This window comes from Lithobates pipiens, unplaced genomic scaffold, assembly GCF_037356315.1.
Source record: "Lithobates pipiens isolate NorthernLeopardFrog02 unplaced genomic scaffold, aLitPip1_a1.2 Scaffold_16, whole genome shotgun sequence".
Classification (NCBI taxonomy): Eukaryota; Metazoa; Chordata; class Amphibia; order Anura; family Ranidae; genus Lithobates; species Lithobates pipiens.
This window is the reverse complement of record NW_027507748.1, coordinates 78,156,130-78,177,800: the sequence shown is the minus strand read 5'-3', so window position 1 is coordinate 78,177,800 and position 21,671 is coordinate 78,156,130.

Sequence of the window (21,671 nt, the reverse complement as noted above, 5' to 3'; positions counted from 1 at the left end):
GAACAGGCAGCAGCTTCGGCTGCCCATAGATAAAATGGTTGCAGCCAGACTCAGTGGATGGAGATTTATGCAGCATATTTGGCAAGTACAGAATCACAATATATGTAAAATAATATGCAAAGTGGTTGCAGGGAAACTTCAGAATGGCAAAGATGTTTTTATTTCAAATTATGTGAGCAGACTGCAGTAAGTCTTTAATGAGCTAAAACTTTTTAGAAGGATTTTAGACCTGCCTATTTCCACTCATATTTCTTCTTTCCAATCAAGCTTTATCCCTAATAGGCAGATCACAAATAACATTATATTGACAACTTATGTCATCCAAGATGCTAACCTCTTTTCTAAGAAAGTCCTACTATTGAGCCTCAATAGCAAAAAAAGCTTTTGATGGTGTCACCTGCAATTAATTGTCCTTACTTTTACACCAATGAGGCTTTCGAGGAGAGTTCCTTAGAGGCTTTGATGCTCTGTAAGCAAAACCTAAAACACACATACGTCTACCTGGTTGTAACTCTGAGTTCTTCTCTCTTGGATGGGGAATTCCCCCTCTCTCCCCTTCTTTTCGCTTTAGAGACAGAACTGTTGTCTGCCATTTTACTGCACCCTGGTATAAAGGGTGGTGAAAGTTTTAAGTGATGTATATTACTTTGTATTACACAACCCATTGTATCCTTGCCTAATCTTTTAAATGTGCTACCTAAGTGTGCTACTGGGAAACTCTGTTAACCTTAATAAATCTATAGGACTTCCGATTAATGTGCCCCATTCTAGGAAAGAAGTTTTCATTTTTTATTTATCTGGTCTCCCTCTGTTATCTCCTACTTAGGGATCAACCTGACCTCTGACTTTCTCCAGCTGTTCCAAAGTAACTATCCTTCTACTGTCTCTAACATTAGACACCTAGTTAAATTGTGGTCATTGTTCCGCATATCGTTTCTCAAAGGGTGGTTGCTGTTAAGATGACTATTCTCCCAAATCTATTATATTTGTTCAAAACTCTATATATTAGACTTTCTAAAGCTTATCTATCCCAAATGCAGTCTGATTTAACCACTTTCTTACTGGACACTTAAACCCCCTTCCTGCCCAGACCAATTTTCAGCTTTTAGCGCTGTCACTCATTAAAAGACAATTGCGCGGTCATGCAACACTGCAACTAAATTACATTTTTTATAATTTTTTCACAAATATAGAGTTTTCTTTTAGTGGTATTTGATCGCCAATTTTTTTGTTATGTTTAAAAAAAAAAATCCAAACATTTTGAAAAAAACAAAAATAAAACTGTTTTATATTTTGTTATATGATGGGCACTGATAGACTGCACTGATAAGGCAGCACTGATGGGCATGGATAGGTGGCACTGATAAGGCAGCACTGATGGGCACTGATAGGTGGCACTGGTGGGCACTAATGAGGTGGTACTGGTGGGCACTGGGAGGTGGCATTGATAGGTGGCACTGAAGGATATTGAAAGGTGGCACTGAAGGCCACTGATAGCTGGCACTGATGTGCACTGATGGGTGGCAGTGATGGGCACTGATGTGCACTGGTAGGTGACACTGATAGGCAGCACTGCTAGGTGGCAGTGATAAAGCACTGATGGGCATCAATGGTGGGCATTGATAGGAGCACTGATATGCACTGATGGGCACTGGCAGGAGGAACTGGCAGTCGGCAATGGTGGGCACAGGTGAGGTGGCTGCGCCTCTTCCTCTTCGGGACCAATGTCCCTTTCACAGAAGCCGGTTATCGGCTTTTTTTCACGCTGACAGGGCGAGGAAAGAAAAAGATCTATTAACGATCTTCTGTTTACATCAAGTGATGAGCTGTCATTGGCTGACAGCTGATCACATGGTAAGGCAATGTAGGACCACACTGTAGCCGTCATTCAGCTATAGAATGGATGGGAAGCCATTAAAAATAAACTTATATGACAAAATAAATCACCTAGATATTCGAGACTCGTCCTTTATCATTCTCGTAGGCAGGGTGGGCTAGGGGTTCCACACATATGGTTCTATTAACTGGCCTCTCAACTAACGCAACTAGCTCAATGGAATATCCCTGATTCTAAAGTAGCATGGCTTAGATTTTAAAGTTATTCTATTGCACCATTTTTTTTTTGGTCTTCAGTGGTCCAATGGCACTAAGGGTCATGATTTACTGAAATGTAACCCGATAGTTGGTCAGTTGCTCAAACTTCGGCACCTTGATAAGGACACGTATAGTCTAACCTATAAAATGGTCTTCATTTTTGGCCCGAGATTTACAGCGGCATTCTCCAGACCTGGGGACTTTTGCTGGTTACGGTCCCATGTAACAACTAATCTGTCACATCTCCAGGAGGTTTATTCATTTATTTCCTTTTTGTAGCTCCAACAATTGAAAGATATGCCTCCCTCTGAATTTTATCAATATTTACAAATCAGAAATTTTTACACCACAAATTATACACAAAACATGTCCGATTCATACACCATGTATACAAATATTTGACATACATGCCCTCGTGATAAGGGGTTGATTTAATCTTTGTATCAACGTCTGACTTCAGATGCTACCCTCCATAAACTCCCTTACATGGTCTAACGAGAGGAGGAATTTGGAGAGCAATTTACAGAGCAGGGGTGGGATATCATATGGGCTAATCTTAGGAAATTTACCAGATCACTGGAAATCCATGATAGAGCACTTAACTTATATATGCGATGGTAATATACCCCCGTTTAACCACTTAAGGACTGCCCCATGTGCATATACTGCGGCGGGTGGGGGGGGCCCTTAAGCTCAAAATGTACCTGTTTGTGATTTTTTCCTTCGGCTCTGGGGCACGTGCTGTCAGAGCCCTGCTCCCGCTGTGATTGGCGGGAGCCTATCAGCAGGTCTGGTGACCCAATGTCTGCCAGAAACCCAGTGATCATTTCGAGAGAGGCAGACCAGCATTCTGCCTATGTAAACAAGGCAGATCGCCATTCTGCTACTAAGGAAGACATTGATCTTGTGTTTCTGTTAAACAGATCTCTGTCTTCCTGCAGTTAAACCATCCCCCCACACAGTAAGAAAGCACTCCCAAGGAACACATTTAACCCTTTAATCGTCCCTGATGTTAACCCTTTCCCTGCCAGTGTCATTAGTACCATGAAAGTGCATTTTTTAGCACTGATCACTGTATTAGAGTTACTGGTCCCCAAAAAGTATCAAACGTTTCAGCTAGGTGTCCGATTTGTCCGCTGAAATGTTGCAGTCCTGCTAAAATCACTGATCGCCGCCATTACTAGTAAAAAAATAAAAAGTTCATAAATCTATTCCATAGTTTGTAATGATATGAGGTGGCATCCATCTAGTAACACATCTGCAAATACACAGAATGTATAAAATTATAAAATCGGATGTGTCTTTTCAGATGCCATTCTAATGCCCTGCACACACAGTCAGACTTTCTGACGGAAAATGTGCGATCAGATCGTGTTGTTGGAAAATCCGATCGTGTGTGGGCTCCATCAGACTTTTTCCGTCGGAATTTCTGACACATAAAATTTTAGAGCTGGATCTAAAATTTTCGGACAACAAAATCGGATCGTTTAAATTCCGATCATGTGTAGATAATTCCGACGGACAAAGTGCCACGCATGCTTAGACTAAATTAGGAGACAAAAGCGATTGGCTACTGGCCTCTCTATAGTTCTGATGTATGTGTTGTACGTCGCCTCGTTCTGAATGATCAGATTTCCCGACAACTTTGTGCGACCGCGTGTATGCAAGACAAGTTTGGGCCAAAATCCGTCAGAAAAAATCTGACGGATTTGGACATTGAAATGTCCGACCGTGTGTACAGGGCATTACGCACACAATTGTTGTTTGTTGCAAAATATATATATATATATATATATATATATTTTTTTTTTTTTAACTAAATAAATAGATTAAAAAAATTGCCCCTCAGGACTCAAATATAGAGTAAAATGAAGGATGTTTGAATCCTGAGGAGCTATTTTATTTTATTCATGTACATTTACTGCAGCGGGGCACCAAGTCGGAAGTGGTTTTCAGGTTGGGGTGTGCATCAGCCTACTCCCCTCTGATTTAACTTAGTGGGAGTTTGTCAACAGATCCCAGCCAATGAGATATGGCTGAAACCCTGAAACCTGCTGACTGGCTATGTCAAATCACAGTTCAGAACCCTGTGTTGACAAACAATCACTTTTGTTTCTTTTCCCTGCTTTGCAGAGAAACAATCGATCTGTAGTGAAAAGCAGTACATACTACATGTGTTAACACTTGTTATGCACAGAGTTAACCCCTTGATTACCCCAAGATGTTAATTCCTTTTGAGACAGTGTCATTAGAACAGTTTCAGTGTACAGTATATTATTAGCACTGATTACTGTATTAGCGTCACTGATGATGTCATTGGCAGTTAGTCAGTTTCCATAAAATGCCAGTTAGTATGATATTGCCATCCATACTACCACAACCCCACTATAATTGGGTCAACACCAGTAGTATAAAAAAATAAATACAAATTCCATTACATATACCATAGTTTGTGGATGCTATAACTTTCTTGCAAACCAATTAATAAACACTTATTGGGGTTTGTTTGTTTTTTTACCAAAAACATGTAGCAGAATATATTTTGGCCTAAATGTATGAAGATTTTTTTTTATTATTGGATATGTTTTATAGCAGAAAGTAAAAAATAAAAACCTAGTGGTGATCTAATACCACGAAAATAAATCTCTATTTTTGTGAAAAAAATAAGTAATTTGTGTACAGTGTTGAATGACCGTACAATTACCAGTTAAAATAGCGCAGTGCCAAATATCAAAAAAATGGCCTTGTCTTGAAAGGGGTAAAATCTTCCAGAGCTCAAGTGGTTAACTAAAAATTGTGTATACAAGAATGGCACCTAAAAGGGAACAGAGGAATAAGGATAAAGAAGCAATTGGAGGAGAAGGAATGAAAGGAGTCTGGGGGGGGGGGGGGGGGCAACTAAATGAGATGGGAAAGAAAAGAGAAAAAACTCGGGATAAAGAAGGAAATTGAACAAAGAGAGGTAAATAAAATATTACGATATAAGAACTGAACATATTAATAATTAATTCAATTCATTCATATAGTTTATAAAATGTTTATTGTTTGTGGCATCTTTTTAAAAGCCAATATCAACTCAAATATGAGTTGCATCTGACTTATAATTGATGTTTTGTTCTCTAGTCCTAAAGCCTTAGAATCCCTGAAACAGATTGGCTTTCCAACAGACACTAAAAACAATATCAGTTTTCTGAGCTAATTATTAGTCTCAAATTCTTCTCTATATTGTTGGATACATTACTTAAAGTAACCTTAGCCTGGTCCATATAAATGAGTGAGCAAGCTGTCGACCAACTTCTATACGAACTACAAACCCATGTTGGATATTAAATCCACTAAAGGGAATCAATCCCTCCACATTAACCCCCCACGATGCTGGATATTCATTGGGGCAATTGGGTACTGGTACACATCAGCCATACTTGATATTCAACTATGGAAGCTCTGCTTTCCATTCAGTAGTATTGCACATTGTTCTGCCTTGTTGACCCAATTTTTCTGTGCACTACCAGAGAGAAGAGAACATTTTCTGCAGTTTTATGTGAAGTGACCACAGTGCCCCATTTATCAAGAGATGCTGTAATTCATGCTGCTTAAGCTTTAGGTCATATTAAGGTGCCAAGGGCAGCAGTGTTGTTATTCATGACAAACAACTTGTTATTTCCATACTTTAAATAATGTATGCAATTTGGTAATGTGCACTATTGATCCACATTAAATGTGAATTTTAATGATAGGTCCACTTTAAGGACACAGTCTTGAACTACATGCATTTAACATCTGAAATTTAGACATTAATGATATCTCGGTGGTGTCTTTATGCAATTTGTCATTGTGACAGGTGTGTGCTAAAATTAGGTCTAGTGATATTATGAATTACTGCTGGCAAACCAGTAGAAAATAAATTATAGGTTTTATAAGGCAAATGTAAAAAATCTGAAATATATTTCTTTGTTGCACTACTGATATGCCAAATCATAAATGCACAGCCATTCCTCTGGTATGAAAAAATTAACAGCAAGCACACCATGGCCTAAAAATCAGATGGACACAGATCTTGAAAATGCTAAGAGAAAATAGAAGTAAAAAGGGGCTAAATTAATAGCGTACAGTATGTATGGGTAACATTTAAAACCTCTAGCAGTTTGCTGTACTGATTCATGTCCTGGAGAGGCAATAGGAAATTAAATCTCTCCAAAGCAAGGGAAAATCCACCCCTTAGACACTTGTCACCTCTTTACCACCTGTTCTGGTGACCACTTTTAAACCTTGGATCTCACTTAATTTTCTTTCCCAAAGACAATGGTCACCATGACAAACAGAGAGAATAATGCCGCGTACACACGATCAAACAATCCGGCGGAAAAGTCCGGCGGACTCGAGTCCGCTGGACAATCCCCCCGTGTTTGGGCTCCGGTGGACTTTTTTTACCCAAAAGTCCGGCGGACTTAGAAAGTAGTTTTGCATCAAAACTGCGAGTCTGGCGGACAATACGGCCGTGTGTGTGTGCTAGTCTGCCGTACTTTTGAAATGAACGGACTTTGCCCGCACGGAAAAAAGTCCATTCATTTTGAGCGTGGCTCCAGATAGCTGGGACTAGCGAAGGAAGTCAATGTCGGCGGCGAGATTGACACGTCGCTGGCCCCGTTACCTGGTATGGACTTAAAGGGGAAGCCCCCCTAGGTCCATATCAGACCCTTATCTGAGCACGCTACCCGGCGACCGCCCCCCCCTCCTGAGCCGTACCAGATGCATGCCCTCAACATGGGGGGTGCTTTGGGGAAGGGGGGCTGCGCGCCCCCCCCACCCCAAAGCACCTTGTCCCCATGTTGATGAGGACAAGGGCCTCTTCCCGACAACCCTGGCCGTTGGTTGTCGGGGTCTGCGGGCGGGGGGCTAATTGGAATCTGGGAGCATCCTTTGGGACTGTGACATCATAATGAGCGGGGACATCACCCAACAATGTCCCTATATATGTCGCCGCACGCCGCATCCCTGTTATTGCAGTCAGAGACAGCGACGAGTCAACAGCTCAAGAAGAACAAGAAGAACAAGAAGAAGAGAAGGCGGCGGCATTGACTTCCTTCGCTAGTCCCGTCTACCTGGAGCCGCGTTCAAAATGAACAGAATTTCCTCCGTGTGTGGGCAAGTCCGTTCATTTCAAAAGTACGGCGGATAGTCTGGCGGACTATACAGCGGATAGTCTGGCAGACCTAGTAAGCCGGAAAAGTCCCATGTGTGGGCAGGTCTGCTCGTTCGGACAGTCCGGCGGACAGTCCGGCGGTTTGTCCGCCAGGCTAAGTCCGCCGCATAGTCTGATCGTGTGTACGCAGCATTACTCTTCTCAACAGATCCAAACTTGCACCTGTCCCTATAAAATACTAACGTCACTGGGAATCCCCACCGCATCACTGGCCATTTTTTGGAGATGACATTGCCACTACTATTCTCACACCTTCCCTTATGTAGACCCCTCCAAACGCCCCCAAAAATACATAGCAAACCCAGATGGGGATCTGAGTGTTTTTTATTTTTTATTTTTTTTAAGAATCTGTCAATGACATGTGAGTGACTTGTAATTTAAGCACTTTTTTACTTTGTAAACGTCAGTGTGGCTGCAGCACTTTCTGTACATCACAGTAAGGAATAGGGCACCCCCAGGCATGTTGTTGCTATTTTCTTTTTTTTTTTCCATTGAACGTGTTCCCCAGGGGACTGCCCACCCCCATATTATTTTTTGAAACTCCATTGCTTATCAGCACTGAAAATGGTCTTTTAGATTTGAAAGATTAGGTTCCCTTAGATTTCAATAGGGGTTTGAGCTTGGCACCAATGCTGTGTCCAGACTTGGCCAACAAGGTCCAGGAACTTTGCAGGGGGGCAGCATGAAAAGAGTCCTTGCCAGCTTCCACTACACTTTCAGTGTAGTGCCAGTCATATGGGCCGGACTGGGCTGGAAGGCAAATTGGTCTGGCGCTCCCATCAAGCGGCCGCACTGCTGCCAGTATGATAATGCCAGCAGAGCCGCCATAAGGGGGGACAACCCTAACATATGTATGGGGCCCGGGTGTCCCAAAAGACTGTCTTATCACAGCGGACCTCTCATCAGACCTCTCACCTAAGTTTCCAGCTACAGAGAGACACATGCCATGTCGGGAGGCTGAAACTGTCTGGAGAAGAAAGTCAGCTGACGGGCGCGGGCCAGTAAAGTGAAGGGAGAGGAGCTCTCCACTGTGTGAGGTGACCTCATGTCGAGAGAGGTGCAGTGGAGACACAGGGGGAGACACAGGCCAAGCCAAGTAGGCTGAAAGGAAAACCACACCAGTTGAGTGGGAATTGCAGGACAACTACCTAGCTGCCACTGGGTTTCTAATCTGGGTAGTAGAGATGGTGCAGATGCAAGGGAGACTGAGATGGTCAGCTACACTTAGGAGGTTGCTATATATTATAATGACTTACCATAGATCTTAGCTACTGGTAGTCTATATAGAAGGTAGGTGTTACTGTTTATACAGTAGCTGCCTAGATTATATAGCATGGGGTACCCAGGATAGAAGGAAAGCTACACTATTTGGGTGAAACTTGCATGGCACTTACCTAGCTGCCAAAAGGGTTTTAATCTAGGGATGATGCAGACACAAGGGACACTGAAATTGTCACCTATATCTAGCAGGTAGGTAGTAGTCTATATAGAAGGTAGGTGTTACTGTTTATACAGTAGCTGCCTAGATTATATAGCATGGGGTACCCAGGATAGAAGGAAAGCTACACTATTTGGGTGAAACTTGCATGGCACTTACCTAGCTGCCAAAAGGGTTTTAATCTAGGGATGATGCAGACACAAGGGACACTGAAATTGTCACCTATATCTAGCAGGTAGGTAGTAGGATGCTCCTACAATCCTTTGCTTGTGTCAGTTGCACATATTAAAGAATCTTAATTTTTATTTCTGTTGATTGCTGATGATAAAAATAAACAGGTGGATTTATTTGTTCCTGCCCCCAATACGTCCTTTGCTCAAAGCCAGGACCACATACCTTCATCACTGTGCTATATTTTTTCTGCTGCACCATGGCATTGTTATATCTTCTTAGTCCTTTCCATAAATTTGGAAAAAAGTGTCTGTTGGCTTTGACAGCTTCCTTTTTTTTTCCATTTAGGTTATAGCTCCTGTGTGTTTTTTTGGGTTTTTTTTTTGCCATCCCTGTCCCATTGTGTAGATTTAATTTCCTGCCCCATAGCCAAACAAGAAGTGAGAGGAAATCTCTGCAGATTAAATGAATTCATTGTGCCCCCCCCCCAGGCCCTCAGACCTAGTGTCCCCACTGGAAAATTTCAGTGCTGGTCTTACAGGAAGGGGTGGGTCATATTTAAATTAGGGGGTCACAAGTTTAGTCAGACCTAGAGCAGTACAAAACCTAAATACGCCACTGCTTGGCACCGAAACCTCTTGGAAGTTTGCTGAACATTGCTGGAACAGCACAGTTTGGCCCATCCTTAGTATTAACTCTTCTACACATCATGCAAAACTAGGAAATAAATACACTTAAAACAAATGCCCACAGTTCATATCTCACTTATAAAATATAAGCGTTTTCTTGCTAATCGAAAACTAGTAAATTACCACATTGTGGTCTAGATATTTGAAATGCATTGCAGGATTTCCAAAATTATAAACAGATGCAAACATAAAAGGAGATATCTTTTGTTCTATGTAAAACCAACATGTCATAAGATCAAAAGGAACCAACAAAATGAAAAGGAAAGTGATGCTGCGTACGCACGACCAGTCTTTCCATCAGGATAAACTCTGACGGTCTTTCCGACGGAGTTCTGACGGAGTTCCGCTGAAACTGAAAAGTCTGTTCGTTTAGAACGTGATGACGTACGACAGGACTAGAAAAGGAAGTTCAATAGCCAGTAGCCAATATTTGCTCCATCAGAATAGCATACAGACAAACGGTTTTCCTGACAGGAATTTATTCCGTTGGAAAGTTTTAAAACATGTTCTATTTCTAGGTCCGTCAGAATTTTTGAAAAAAAAGTCAGCTGAAGTCCACACACGATCAGAATATCCATTGAAATGATTCCGTCTGACCTTTTCTGCTGGAAAGTCCGGTCGTATGTACGTGGCATAACAAAAGGAAAGTGAAGAGATGATGGAGCTTGTAGGTATACAACTATGGACACATCAAAATAAATAAATGTTTAAATCTCATTAAAACTGAATTGAGACTAAGCAAGTACAAGAGCCATGTTTATTCTTACCTAAATATTGATATTATTTGCAGGAGTTGCTGTTCTCTCTCCTTGTGTTGGGTGACTGGTCTTGCATTTGCCCCACCTCTTCAGCTAATGAAAGCAGCTAATGAAGCCTTTTTGTGGTCCACTAGTTTAAGTGGAGTTTGTGGGGTGGGGGGGGGGGGGGTATTATAGACTCCTGATGACTCATTAAATAAATACTATCATTAAATATGTTATCACATAGGAGGTTATTGGTCTCCCATGTGATCACATTAAAAAGTGAAAAAGCTTTTGTTTGCATGAAGCCATATGTGATTGGACACAGATGATCACATGATAAAGTGCCAACATCTTTGGCTCTTTACCCTGATTGATTATACACGGTGTCTTGGTGGCACACGGCACGACAAGAATGGGAGGAAATCATATGATGTTCTTCCAGAACAAGAGCAGTCTCATCCAGCTGTCATTGTACAATGGATCGCAGGGGAACCACTTAAATCTAGTGGATTGAGCTTTGCAGCCAGGTTACAAGCATTTTCATAAACACCTATCACATTGAAAAAAGAGTTTTATTTAAACAAAATGATCATCCTGACTTTATGCCCTAGTTCCCCTTAGTGGTTTAAGCAATATGCACAGTGGCTAAGTGGTTACCACTTCTGTCTAGCAATGTTAGGATTGTCATTTCAAATCCCTACCAAGGCACTATCTGCATGCATTTTGCATGTTCTCCATGTGCTTATGTGGATTTCCTCCCACACTCCAAAGACATGCTCTGGTAGGTTAATTGGCTCCTGTCTAAATTGGCCCTAGGATCATGCTCTTCTGGGGTTTATTGCCTTCCTCTGGATCAATTGTGGGTATAGAATTGGGGATTGTATGATATTTTTTTTTTTTTTGTGGTTGAACTAGATGGACTTGTGTCTTTTTTCAACCTGACTAACTATGTAACTATGTAAGTATATGTAAGTATGAATTAATGTGAGTTAGGGACCTTAGATAGTAAGCTTCTTGAGTGTAGGGACTGATGTTAATGAATTGTAAATATGTAAAATGATGGTGATATATAAGTACCTGTTAGCCCTTGTACACACGGTCGGACATTCCGACAACCAAATCTGTCAGATTTTGTCCGACAGATTTTGTCCAACAGATTTTGTCCGAAACTGTTGCATACACACAGTCGGACAAAGTTGTTAGAAAATCTGATCGTACTTAACGTGAGGACGTTATTTCATTAGGACGGGACTACGTTCAGGCTAGTAGCAAATAGCTTTAGTCTAGGAATTTGATCTGAGCACGCATGGCACTTTGTCCGATCGGAATTCTCTACACATGATCGGACTATGTCCGATCGGATCATGTTGTCGGAAAATTTTATAGCCCAGCTGGAAAACTTGGTCCGTCGGATACTCCGACGGAAACAGTCCGATGGAGCCCATACACTGTCGGATTATCCGACAACACGGTCCTATCGGACATTGTCCATCGGAATGTCCGACCGTGTGTACAAGGGCTAATAAATAAATAAACATATAAGTGACTCGAGAGTTTCCACAAAATGTCAGCAAAAATGGTTGGATTCTGGCAAAAATTATTTTGCCAAAATAAATGTATGTGGTTTTGAAAGACTGCAATAGATTTTAAATGTCTCCTGTGGGTTGGAAAAGCTCATTTCAATTACCCAGAATCTGTTTTTATGGCAGAAAACAGCCCCTTGTTGGTTGACACAACAGTGCACAATTAACAAATGTCTGCTTCTGCAACATTTTGCAATCAGCAAAATAATTAATTTCGCAGTGAAGCCAGTCTTGCCAAAATCACTCTGCTTATCCCTACTTGTGAACCTCCAATATGTAGAGGCATGGTAGATCTCCCACTATGCAAAAATATATCTGATGATCCTCACTGTGTGGTAATGAAGATCTTTAATTATTTAATCTGAACTAAGGTCTTAGGATATAAGTTATCAGTGAATATGCTTAATACCTTGTCTGCTAAGACAATGCAAGATTCTGTAGCTGTTTGTTACTGTCACTTCACCTTGTAAATACCGGAACACTAAACGGTAGCAGGAGAAAAGTTCCTAATGAGAATGTAGCACATTTTTGGGGTGTTCTATTTTAATGAAGTTTTAACCACTTAATCTCCGAAATGTTTACTCCCCCCCCCTGACCAGCCCATTTTTTTGCGTGCTCGTTCAAAACTGTACCCAAATACCGTAAAATGTATGTCTTTTTTCCTACAAATAGAGCTTTTTTTTGGTGGTATTTTATCACCTCTGCATTTTTTATTTGTTGCATTATAAACAAAGAATGACCGACAATTTGGGGAAAAAAAAGTACTTTCTGCTCTAAAACACATCCAATAAAAAAAAAACAAAAAAAACCTTAATGTCTTCATAAATTTAGACCAATATGTATTCTGCTACATATTTTTGGTAAAAAAAATACCAATACACGTATATTGATTAGTTTGTGCAAAAATTATAGCGTTTACAAACTATGAGATATTTTTACATATTTATTTTTTGTTTATTATTTTTACTAGTAATGGTGGCGATCAGCGACTTACAGCAGGACTGTTATATTGCAGCGGACAATTCGGACACATAACTGACACTTTTTTGGGGACCAGTGACATTATTACAGTGATCAATGCTAAAAATATGCACTTTCACTGTACTAATGACACTAGCAGGGAAGGGGTTTACATCAGGGGTGATCAAAGTGTTAACTGTGTGCCCAGCTAATGTTTTGGTGTAGTGTAGGAGGTGCTTTTACTAGTAGAAGGCATGGATCTGTGTTTCTGCTTTACAGAAACACAGGATCCATACCTGCTCTACTGACTCATTGGCAGTTTGCCTTGTTTACATAGGCAGACTGCAATTCTGTCAGTGTACCAAACGATTAACAGGTGGGACCCGCTAACTTGCGTCCCCAAAACCCAGAAGTACAGAATCATGTATATCTACATGATTCTGCACAGCACTGCCACCCTGTAGAAGTAAATGTGCTATGGGGTGGTCGGCAAGTGGTTAAAAACTACTAACAAACATAGAACAGAACAGATACTGTACAATAAAATATATGCTTAGGCTTTAGTACATACTAGCAGATTTGCTGAATTCATAATACAGAGATTAACATTTAATATATGTATATCTGTGGGCTTCCGCGCTCTATGGAAAATTTGGGGAAGGTAAATTAAAAGCAGCAGCAATCACTGTTATGAGTAAACTCTCAATATAAGATAAATTAATAGGGGGGTGTGTGCGCTCACTTTTAAACCAAAAAAAAGAGATAACAGACAATGTTATCAATAACAACCAGGTGTGAGTGAATGTGAAATATGTGAACCAGCACAAACAATAGGTACGTAAACTTATATATAAACTATGTGGACTCACACAAGTAAACAAATGAAAAGTGACTTAGTGCAAAATTAAAGTTGCTGCATACATGATTTTATGTATGCAGCAACTTTAATTTTGCACTAAGTCACTTTTCATTTTTTTACTTGTGTGAGTCCACATAGTTTATATATAAGTTTACGTACCTATTGTTTGTGCTGGTTCACATATTTCACATTCACTCACACCTGGTTGTTATTGATAACATTGTCTGTAATCTCTTTTTTTTGGTTTAAAAGCGAGCGCACACACCCCCCTATTAATTTAACATTTAATATAGTTATCTATTTAATCTCTGTATTATGAAAATGTATACCTTACAATTGCATTTATGAGATAAGAAAAGAAAAAAAGAAAACCTAAAGTGGAGTTCCACCCTGAAAATTGTTGTCACATTTTCCTAGTCCTTGATTAACCTCCCTGGCAGTACGATTATTTCAGATTTTTGGTGCTGAAAGCGGTACAATTATTTTGCATGGAAATTTGGCGTTTTATATTGTAGGCCTGTAATTCTTAAAAATAACTCACTTAAATCTGTCCAAACCAGAGTCTAGCAGACATCCCAGGTATGATAAAGTTTGAAAAATTAATCATAAATTATAATATAATAAATAACTATAAATAATTATAACAAATAATAATATAATAATAATAATAATAATAATAATAATGTAATCAAATCAAAAACACTGACATTTGCTCAGTTGCAGAATTGTCACTGTCATTAGATTTAGTGTTTGATGACGAATTTCTCCACAAATCACTATCGCTAAATTCTGCAAGTGATTCTAATTTATTATCGCTGTTTTCTAGCTGGTCTAAAACCACTTTTGACATAAAGGGACACTTTTTTTTTGCTATGGACAATCTCCAAATTCCAGGCAGAAAAAACAGTATTTATAATATAAAAGTTCATGCAGGACACTAGGAAGACCACCAGAGACAAAGGGGATGTGTAATTTTTTTATACAGTACTGTAATCAGTAAGATTACAGTATACTCTGTTTTTACTTTTTTGAATTTGGCACCGTTCTCCATCCCCGTGCGTCACAAAGCTCGCAGGGAATGGAGCCTGGTGGAACTCGGCAGGAGACAGCTCGCACACACAGCGGGGAGACATCGCAGGATACAAGGGGACAAGGTAAGTAACTTTCCCTATATCCTGCAATTCAGCCCTGAGTCTGGCTCGGGGTTACTGTTAATGGTACTCAGGAATACCACCAGGGGGGTTAATAATGAAAAACATTTGAAATTAAAAAAAAAATTTTTACTTTCCAGAAGTGCCCTGTTGCCAGGTGGTGGCTCCTAATCTGCCACTTCTAGCTCTGCGGTGCACTGCATCACTTCCTCCCTCACCTGTGATCCTGGGAAATGTGAGTCATTCTTTCCCAGGAGTCAGTGGCCAGTACTGTGTGAAACAAATTATGTTATTTCCTGACATGAAATTACGTGATTTAAGGTAGATCTATCTATGTTGCCATAACAATGGGGTGAGACCTTCCTCCATCGCCGCCTGTTGTTATGGCAACTTGCTAAACAATCGGCGCTACGGCCACTGGAGCATCGAGCATATGTTAGATTGAGGGGTGCATGCAGGTTACCCAGTATACACCTCTCTAGTGGTTATCCAGGAAGTGGCTGTGATTGGGCTTCATATGCCCACACTCATCATGGCAACGACCAAAAGATACTTTTCTAAATCGTAAGTTCAAAAAAATATAGGATTACTATTCACTTGTAAATATAGATATAGTTGATGCATGTTATTACTAAAGTGTGAGGGGATGCCTGTAAAAAAAAAAAAAAAATCTGTGGCCAGAACTCCGCTTTAATGTTAAGAAATGGAACAACAATGATTGAGAGTAAGAAAAAAAGAGCATGGTTAAAAATAAATATACATAACACATTTTCAGCACCATACTACTACCTGCACATTCACCTGCAGGGTGAAATCTATTCTTTACTTCAAGTGAGATTTAATAGCTGTTCACCAGCTGCTGCATTCACCTGGTACTCATTTATCCTGATAGAGAGAATATATATATATATATATATATATATATATATATATATATATATATATATATATATATTGCGAATTATGTGACTATGGAAAGCTAAGTGAATGATGTTCAATCTCACTAAGGCACGTGTTGGTAAAGATTTAAAAAGTGAATTTTCCCATTAAATCCTTCATAAATAGACCTATATATTTATATGAAAAAAAAAATTAAAATACAATTGAAGTTTGTATATTATATAATTGTGGACAGCATACTTTCACTTACCTAAATCATAATGAATAAAGATTTCTTTATTTAGGTTTCTCCTCATGTATGCTCAACTTACTGTACAATACCATTTTTAAATATAGTAAAACTAATTTACAAGCTTTTTTATAGTAGTCTGATACCTCAACCACACACAAATACTCATTCATTTAGCATTTTTTGTGTGAATAATGTATTATTTTATTATCATGGGCATTGTAATTTCATTGTAAAGTTTAAATCTTACATTGACAATAAAGTCCTTTTAGTCTAATGTCCAGCTTCAAGAATATTTCATTTTATTCAATAATACTTTTTCCTGTTGGCTAATTTGTATTAGATAGCAAATTACTACTAATTAAACCAATGTTAACACAGATTTAAAGATTTTTATTTTCTAAAGAAGCTTACTATATGGCAAAACAGCCTCACTACTGGGTGTGCAACAATGGTGTTTGACTTTTTATTAAGGAATTGTCAGATATGGTATAGCTGAGATCATGGTTTTCTCTTATTCAGACTGGACTGATGCTGAACATGCTATTTCTATCTAACCAGTCTTTCTTTCCAAGTGTCTATCTTTATGTCAAGCTGAGCAACGTATGTTATCCTTTCAACTTGTAGGTATATCTTATGACCAACCATTTTCGCCATTTTAAATTTTTCTGTTTGGTATCAGGTTCCTGTTCAAACCTTGAGTAAACCCAATGATGCGGACAGCGTTTATAACACTTTTTTCATCTAAAAAATGTCATGGCACACCTGAAAAGATTTAACAAGTTTTGTGGTGAAAAACATTATTTATTTTTACATATACAAAATTTTCCACTCCATAAGACCCACCTGACCATAAGATGCACCTACGTTTTAGAGGAGGAAAACAAGAAAAAATATACGCTGAACCAAATGGTGTACTAAAATATGTATTATTATACTACTACTACTATAGATGGGTGGTGGACACACAGCAATACCACCCTCCCTATTAGATCAGCTCAGCTACACTATACCTGGGTGGTGGTGGTGGACACAGTAACCCCCCCCCCCTTCCCAGTCCCCTCTGCCTGGCTGGCTGGTTGGCTGACTGGCTCTCAGCCTCAGATGCACCCAGGTGAATGGCAGCTAGGAAAGTCTGGAGGACTGGGGACATAGTTTGCAGCAGCAGCTGCCAGTGGGAGGAGCAGGAAGTGACAGACTGGACCAGGCCACGGTGCTGGGGATGTTCCGGCTGAAAATAAAAACAGCCAGGGCACTGGCCGCTCTTGGGATGGTGTCATCTCTGGCAGGTGCACCCAACCTGGGTGCAGAGCTCACCCCCATAGCGACGCTACTGCCCAAGTTTTGGCACCCAGGGTGGACCGCCTCCCCCCACTCCCTCTTGGTATGCCCCTGCCAGGATACACCTCAAATCCTGTCCTCCTCTCTCCTCCACAGAGAATCTGAGTGCCGGTATTCTGACACAGCAACAGCGACAGGGGGGAGGGGGGGCTTGGCTGCTCAGTTTTCCCCCCATAAGATGCACAAACATTTTTGGGGGGTAAAAAAGTGAGTCTTATGGTGCGATACGGTATATTTAATTTTAAATTTAATGTGAATGATATGCCTGCTTTCAAGAGCAAATCAGATTGAAGAGAGGCTCCAAAGTCGACAAACGGAACAAACAAATGAAACAGTCTCTATTGTTATAAAATAATTCAACAATCAAGTTCTCCCGAGATTTCGCTCAAGTCTTGTGTTACAAAAGGAACCAATGAATGACAGATTGACAGAGATTGTGCTTTTATATAAGTTATGTTACTTTTTTAACTTTTGCGTCATTGATTTAGCATTTTATTTTTCGATATGTTCAAGGTTTCAAAACGCTAGCAATTAAAAAAAAAAACTCCCATGGTACATCTGCAAATCTCATGTGGCACACTAGTGTCCCGTGGCACACAGTTTGAGAATCACTGATTTAGGGGCAAGAATAAAATAGAGAGAGTATGTATAGGTTGGATGTCTTCCTTCAAAAATTCACCCAAATGTTCTAAGGGTCTTAGCAGGATCACAAGAGGGGAAGAGTTTGTAAACACCAAGTGTAACCTGTCTTCTTAAGCGGTAAAAGAGTATGTTTACTTTATAAATAGAATAAATATGTTCCTTTCTTGCCATTTCAGATTAACCTTTACAAAATGACACTAAGGTTTTGATATTTCCTTTAATCCACCAGGTGGGTGTGTTAGCTGTCTCTTCTCATTTTTATAATAAGGCTAAAAAGGTCACAGCTCATAAGCATCATCAATGATATGTGAACAGACTGTGTTACTATATTGTAATCTCATCGTGTTAAAAGGTTAATCTAGTGATTCATTATTGCTGTCTCTGCTATTGAAGTGTATATTACACGCACAGTTCATGGGCAGTTTTCATGGGGTCTGGAATATTAAAGCTGCATAGGGGGTTATTTACGAAAGGCAAATCCACTTTGCACTACAAGTGCAAACTACAACTGTAAAGTGCACTTGAAATTGCACTGAAAGTGCACTTGGAAGTGCAGTTGCTATAAATCTAAGGGGTATATCTGAAATGAGGGGAAGCTCTGCTGATTTTATCATCCGATCATGTGCCAGCTAAAGGGCTGTTTTTTTATTTTCCTTGCATGCCCCCCTCGGATCGACAGCGGCTGCACTTCCAAGTGCACTTTCGGTGCAATTTCAAGTGCACTTTGCACTTGTAGTGCAAAGTGGATTTGCCTTTAGTAAATAACCCCCATAGAAACATATTAATAAACTGATTGTATATTAAACCTTAGCAGATCTGGCAACATGTAAAATCAAAGCACCAAACTGCTATTTCTGTCCAGAAAAAAACACTGAAGAAATTTTATAAACTACAGTGCCTTTTCCTTTTATCTAATTCTCACATACTTTATTGAATTTATTGCAGTCAGATTCTGCAGGATTTGTCTTTCTAGAAAGATTTAGCTCTTCATGTCATGTGATCCTCTTGCCACATGACTCTCTGTTGTGAAGCCAGAGGTTGTTTTTTTGTGTGTGGCCTGTGTGTTCCAGAATTCCATATTTATGCCCCCTTAGGGGCATAACTACACTTACAGGATGTCCTCAGTCTTCTAGGATAAATGATATTGGATGCCAATCAACCCAGAAGACTGAAGATGTTTAGTGGCAAAAAGGAACTAATGTGGGGAATAGTGCCAGAGAAGTGGTGATCACTGCAGCCAAAGGTTCTTTCTCCTAGGAGACCAAGGGGTTTATTTACAAAAGGGCAATCCACTTTGCACTGCAAGTGCCCTTGGAAGTAAAGTCGCTGTAGATCCAAGAGGGACATGCAAGGAAAATAAAAAAACAGCAATTTAGCTTGCATATGATTGGATGATAAAATCAGCAGAGCTTCCCCTCATTTCAGATCTACCCCTTGGATTTAGAGCAACTGCACTTCCAAATGCACTTGCAGTGCAAAGTGGATTTGCCTTTCCTAAATAACCCCCATTGTGTGCAAAGTCTGCCATGCACATGGGTCCTAAGGGAGGTGGAGTCCCCTATGCCCTCACACATTGCACAACAAATGTGGAGGAATGTATTAACAGACCACAAAGAAGTGTGCTTTCTTGAGTGTTGGCAATTATGAATAGCAGTGATGAAAAAAAGCAGCTGCCACTTTAAGATCCTGGTATGTGGCCTGGTACGCATCAGGGGGGGGGCCCTCGCTCATCCCCACCCCCTTTCCTGACCGGCCGGGCTGCGTGCTCGGATAAGGGTCTGCTATGGACTTTGGGGGGACCCCCACGTAGTTTTTTCTGCGTAGGGGTTCCCCTTCAAATCCATACCAATCCATTCACTTCCTTCGCTAGTCCTATCTTCCTGGAGCCACGTTCAAAATGAACAACCTTTTCTCCATGCATGGGCAAGTCCGTTCATTTCAAAAGTCCAGCAGACTAGCACACAGACGGCGGGATTGTCCACCTGACTACCGAGTCCGGTGGACAATTTTGAGTCAAAACTTTCTAAGTCCGACAGACTTTTGGGAACAAAAAGTCCACCAAAGCCCACACAAGTCCGCCGGATAGTCCGATCGTGTGTACGCGGCATAAGAGGTTGAAGATTAGCAGGCAGAAAGGCTTTGGGCAAAAAGTGTTCACAACCATAAACTACAGGCAAGGGAAAGATTTAAAGACTAAATTCACCTTTTCAAGAAAGTAACCTATGGTATCAAGGAGCCCTAATTGGTATTTTAAAAAACTGCGCATTGCGGTGAAATGTTTATTATTTGCCTTGTCATAACTGTAGGTCATTTAGGCACCCCCTGCAAATCTGACCTAAAAAATCCCAGTTTGTTGGTAGGACATAAAAACTGTTGGATACTCACTCCCAGCATTACAAGAGTAAAGAACAAAGGTTTTAACGTCCTAGAATAAAAGATGTGGGGATTGCTAACTGGGAGTTTTTTAAGCCTGGCACCCAAGCCTCGCCTCGCCTCGCTCCCGCAAGTCGCCCCCGTTCTGTACAATGGAACCGTTCTGAGAGGAGCGACTCGAGTCGCTCCGACTCAGAAAAAAGGTTCCTGTACTACTTTCGGGCGACCTCGGGGCGACTTGCATTGACTTCTATACAGAAGTCATTTGCAAGTCGCCGCCGAGGCCGCTGCAGGTCGCGGCGAGGCAAGTCGGAGTCGCCTCGCCTCGCCTGCAGTGTGAACCGGCCCTAAGGCCCACAGGTATGACAATAAAATTAATGAACATTTTACAAAGTTGCAAAGTTTTTTTTTTTTAATACCTACTGAGGCCCTTTGACTGCAAAGGCAATTTTCTGGAAAAGGTGAACTTGGCCTTTAACAATTTTGGAACTGCCTAGAGTTAAACTTTAAAGCAACCCTAGATACTGTATGTATGCAATGCATATAATTCCTAAAATCTACAAATATATCACATAAGTGAAATTTTGACACAGATACCACAGTGGATAAAACCAAATTTAAAGTTTAGTTGAACTTTTTGCCTTTTCACGTGGCATCACACACAGGTGTAAAGAATCAGTTTGCATTAATGCCCGATGTCTCACACTTGTGTCAGCACTTGACACTCCCACAGAAAGTGTAAATGCCATTTAGGGTGCCCAATGTGGTAATGTGGTAATGTGGGGGTGAATGGATTTAATTGTTAATTTGCTTTGTTTGTTTTTTTACTTGATTTGATGTTATTTTTATTAATAGGTGCTCTTTAATTAATACAAGCTCCTCTATTTGTAACCCTGCAAACACAATAACATAGTAGGTTATTAAAAATATAAATGTTTATGAAAATTCCAAAGGATATGAGGCACTAGTCAACTTTCTGGTGCAATCATGATTTTATTTCAATGTTACACATACAGTGTATTATTGTCAGTGCAATGTTAAGAGATTAATCAATCTTTTTTTTAACTCATAGATCCTGTGTGATTGAAAAAGAACAGCAATGTTCTAAATTCTGCTCTGATAATGATGTGTATGCAACATTGAAATAAATACTTGTTGGTGCAGACTTTGGACTTTTTGGACTTTTGGGACAGTTCACCTGGGGACTATCAGAAGCACCACACTTACAGAAGTATTACATACACATGTGCAGTCCACCTTATCCAATTGATTCTAATTATTTCTGGATATAAAAT